The 4,854-nt window shown below is 42.8% G+C and overlaps 1 long non-coding RNA gene across 1 annotated transcript; it reads left to right on the top strand.

The window, feature by feature from the left end:
- Positions 1-900: 900 nt before the first annotated feature.
- LOC126045848 (uncharacterized) lies at positions 901-2,960 on the top strand. The gene is made up of 3 exons (XR_007508157.1): positions 901-1,078; positions 1,514-1,597; positions 2,690-2,960. It is a non-coding gene; the product is annotated as an uncharacterized LOC126045848 (long non-coding RNA).
- Positions 2,961-4,854: the final 1,894 nt, after the last annotated feature.

The raw sequence follows: 4,854 nt of genomic DNA, 5'->3' as shown, positions 1-4,854 counted from the left end.
GACACCTTTGTTCAATCTCCTCTAAGTCCTTATATGTCACCAGAGACCTTTTCATTGACTTCAGTTCACGTTAGATCATGTGCTCTGGTCTGGAAACTGCGTTAGTTTAGGTTATTGGTAAAACAGATGGAGAGAAACGTTCACCTTTATCCAGCACCCTGGAATGATATTAGAAAGCTCTTTCATCTCATTATTTATGGAAGCGTTAGTGAAACTTAAACCTATTGAAAAGTATTTAAATAACATTAAATAAAAGCTTATTTAAATTAAAAAAAACCAAACAACAAAACACAAACAGAGAGATGCTGGAGGGAATATTTTGTACAAAAGATCTGCAGTGACATCTGTGAATGAACCATGGAAGGGACTAGCAACAGATGGCTGGTAGAAAGGAGGAGGGAGTGAAAGGTGGCCTTTTGTGATAGGCGAATGTGGTATCCCTGCAAACAGCATGGGACACTCGGCCAGGGCCCTTTGGGGAGCTGGATCTGACCTAGAAGGGGCTGGCCCTGTTGGAGCAGCCTCAGCCCTGCACTGACATGAGCTGGTAGTAACTGTCCCAGGAGGAGCCTTGCAGCCAGAGGCATTGCTGGAGCTTGGCACCTTCCCCCATGGCTGTAGGCGAGACAGTGTTAGTGCAGAGCCAGGCATCAGCCCCTGCTCCACCTGGCAATGCTGATCTAGGCTTGGTGTTGGTGCTAGAGCACCTCAGGCTGTACAGGACATCAAGGTTCCTGCGCTTAAGTAGCCACTCTAAGAGTGGGTAGCCACAAAAGCCAATCTTCTACCTGAGCATTGTCCAAGCACACTTACAAATGTTGCTGAGTTTATTGTTTCAAATGTTTTCATGATTTTTCCTTGCCTGATATATTTTTCTTAATTAAGCCAGGATTTATTTATCCCGTCTCTGTGACCCCATCTCTCCCATGAGAGCCTGCACTGAAATCCAGCTGGCCGGCCTTCTTCTATCAGCGATCACTGCAGCAGAACAGCTTCTAGTGAAACAATAGTGGGAGGAAAAGTCAGGAATTTCTGGATTTAATCCTGCCTCAAGCAGTGATGAGTTGTGTGGCTTTAGGTGAGCCGCAGGGCTATGTGAGTCAATATGTAATGTGAGAAAACGAGCATATCCCAGAGACATGGCAGGCTCTGTTCGTTCATCTTTCCCCACAGCTTAAAATCAGATGGGTGCCTGACCCCATTTTTTCTCATACTAAAAAGAGCAATGCAGGAATATACTGGCCATGGTAATTTCTTCTGGCTGAAGACTCCTTTTCCCCTCTTTTTCCATTGTCCCCCACACTGGTGCTGCTGCTTTCCAAGATGCTCTGAAGCTAGTGAAATAGTTTTTTCTCATAAATCTTTTAAATCATGTAAATCCTCTGGGCGTACCAGCTGACATTTTAGATGTTGCATTTTTGCACTTGTGCCAGGAAGCATTTAGCATGTTACAGTTGCTTATGTTGTATTTTTTTAAAGAAGGGAAAACAGTTCCTTCCTCTTGTGTCTCCAGCAGAGAGACTGTTTCTCCTTGAGGAAGGCGTTCACATGATCATATAGATGCGTCAGATAAATCCCTTCCCACGTTTGATATTTGGTAAGTTGAATGATTGTTATTCCAAAGCCAATAGCTGGGATGGTTGTGTGATTTAACATCTCCAGAGCAAGTTTTTCTTCTGTTCACAAGCTTTAAGGAAATGAAGTCTAAAAATGAAATCCTTCAACTTAGAAAGACTCATTAACCAAACACTCTCGACCATGTTATCTTCACAAATATTTCTCCCTGCTTGTTTGTTTAAAGTTGGCCAAGAGTTCCAGAAATACTTTTAAGATAACAAAAACGGGCATCCAGATTGGAAAGGAACTCTGTATTTAGAAACTCTGAAATACTACCGGGGGGTGGCTGTGCTGTTAACTCTTTTCCGGTTGGTCTGAACCTCCATGGCGTTGGAGAGTGAGTCATGGCATTCTTCTTTATATAAATCTTTTTTCCCATCCCAGATGATTTAGAAAAAAAAGTACCCTAGGGGTGTCTAATAATACAATACCATCTCTAGTCACATCGTTGAGTTCAATAGGGTTATTGCCGGAGAAAGTCTAAACCAAGCGGTTTCCTGAAGGCAGCGTAGGGCAAGAGCTGACAAGGCTCAGTATTCACTGCGCCCATGTGCATTGGGGGCAGAAGCAGCTATAAGCTTAATTCTGGAAGGGAAGGAAGGGGAAGAACTAAGGGCTGAGTGTATCAGGGGATCTTACAAGCCAGCTCTCTGCTGCAGAACACACTTGAGAACACTGAGCCTTTACTGCAAATTCACACACACAAATTTTTAAAATGGACGCTGAGGGTGTCATGTTTTTGCAAAACTGAGAGTGCCCATAGGAAGCAAAAGCAGGGCACCTTACTAAACTTGACGTCCACAGGCATTTCAGTAGCAGAAGCAGAATAATTTCCTCCTAGTATAAGTAATAGTTCAGTTCTGAATTTGCTGGCTTTGTGAGATAATGGCAGAAGGGTTTTTTCAGGCTCTAAAGGATGGCTTACAATTTTTAATTAAAATGTGTGTTAATTAACTGTATTTGTTACCATGGGTTTAGGGGCTTGTGCAGAACCCAATGCTTTGGCAGGCCCGCAGTGCAGTTCTTGTGGGTATTTTCTTTTCAAAGCTGTTTTTAACAAACATGTATTTAGTGTCATTACAGTCCTCAAACAGTTTTATGCAAGAGCCATCAAAGCAAAGCAGAAATGGACACACTAGTCCCCATGTGTACGTCAGAAAATTTCACTGCCCTAGCAGTGGTTCCTGGGCTGAGAAATAGTCCCTGCGAGAGCACAGGGCCTTTGGTGAGATACAACAGTATAAACGAGGTGTCTCTTTTCCTTTCCTGCTTGGATGGGTTTCATCTCACTGCCTTGAAGCTGGCTACAAGGTAAGTATCTAATCCACGGTAGTTATTGAGCTCTTCCTCTAGCCAGAGAAGATGGACAGAGGGGATGAATTGCTCTCTGATATCTGATCTAACACCGCTCTCTTAGTCCTGGCCTCTACTTACTGTCACAGGAACTTTGATGTCTTATTTTTAGATGAGTTTTTGTGGTTTTAGAATGAAAGTCTGATTGTAGCTGGATACTAATTTCAGTGAAAAAAATAACATGTAAAACCTGACGCATGCTGGTCAACGAGGAATGTGCTGGGCAGTGGTAATCTTGACTCAATTGTCTGTAGGGGTTGAAATTTAGTTAGCATTTTATGGTTAGGCACCAGGTGGTGTTAAGATATTGCTTAACTGAAGAGCCATTATTTACTGGTAATAAAATTGATACCATGACACATTCCTTATGGCGTAGATGTGCTATCATATCTTGGCAGCAGTAGCAGGAGGAATTATTCTGCCTGGCTTGCAGTCTTGTCTTCATTGTAAAAGGAAAAATAATGAGGCTGTAATTACCCAGCTTGGAACTAAATGAACCCAACTGAAAATGCTGAATGATGAAAGATGACTCCTAACAGCTTCCCAAACTTAGCTTGTTTGGATACCATCACTGATGGTACTATTGTCAGCTCCTGGCTCTCACTGGGCTGGATCCATAGCCAGCAGGCACAGCTCAATTGTTTGGACTGTGGTGGTATCCCAGTTTGAAGTACTGTTGAACAAATAGAGGTATATATACTATAAGCCTTGCCAAAATTACTTGTTTACATGAGGCAGTCAGCGTGCAGCAAATTAGGATGGAATTCATAGCACACAAGCCCTCTATATTAATTCTTGAGGTAAAGAACCCTATCATGTAGTGGTTTACTCCAAATTAGTAGTTACTTTGCAGGTGAAATCACATGCTCCTCCCTCCAACATCCAACGTTTCAATATAAAATCTATGAGGTTTCTCTAATTTTGCATCTTAAATTTATCTAATAAACCAGTAGATTCAATGAGTCTTTTCTTTTTTTCTCCTTTGTGCAAATAAAGACGGGAAAAGGGGGGGTCTGTTATTCCATTAATTCTAGTTGTGAGTTTCACACAATTTCTTGTTAGCTAGCAATGCAACAGCTAGCAGACTTACTGCCCAAATTGGTTTAGGTACTGAAAAGCTGTTGACCTTCTGCCTTCAACGCAGGAGTGGTGTGTTTGGTGGAGCTGTTGGAGAGACGAACATGAACTTCCCAATGCAATGAAGAGTCATAAAGGAATGCTTCTAGGTGCTCAACTGGCTACATTCTTGTTCAACTCATCCTTGAAGTCTGCTGAGATTTTACTGTTTTATTAATCATATGTTACTGTGCCTGGAGACGTGGATAAATAATACCTAAAAAGACCTCTTAGTAAAAATAAAGAGGACTTTCCCTCCCGGTTGCTCAGTTTGAGCCCTGATTTCTGCAGGCAAGCAGGCAGCACTGCTGCGGAGCACACACCTCTTGTCCGAACAGTGAGATCTCCTGCTGGTTGCCATAGGGATGGAGAGAGCGGAGGCCGTTTGGGGCAGCAATTCTGCAATGCAAGCGCCCATTCGGTACAGCATCCCCTCACTTAGCAGCTCAGTCAGTCGGCCAGCTTGAGAAGGGCAGCTTGCAAAGTGTCCATCTATAGTGGGCCATTTTACAGATATTTAGCTTGTTGTAGAGGTTGCTCCCTTGAACATGCCTTTACACGATGGCCAACATATAGAAATATGTTGAAATATAGAAATATATCTGTCCATATAGAAATAACGGCATAACTGTCGCTCCGATGGCTTGCAGCATACACGGCAGGTCACAAATATTGCAGCTATCTGTGCATGCAGGGAGGAGATATTAGGCAGCACAGCAATTTGGACAATGGGTATTTTGGACAGTGACAGGCATTTACACTTCCCTC

Source organism: Accipiter gentilis, chromosome 14, assembly GCF_929443795.1.
Source record: "Accipiter gentilis chromosome 14, bAccGen1.1, whole genome shotgun sequence".
In the NCBI taxonomy this organism is placed as follows: domain Eukaryota; kingdom Metazoa; phylum Chordata; class Aves; order Accipitriformes; family Accipitridae; genus Astur; species Astur gentilis.
The sequence above is the reverse complement of the archived record's forward strand: the minus strand, read 5'-3'. Positions and strand labels throughout refer to the sequence as shown.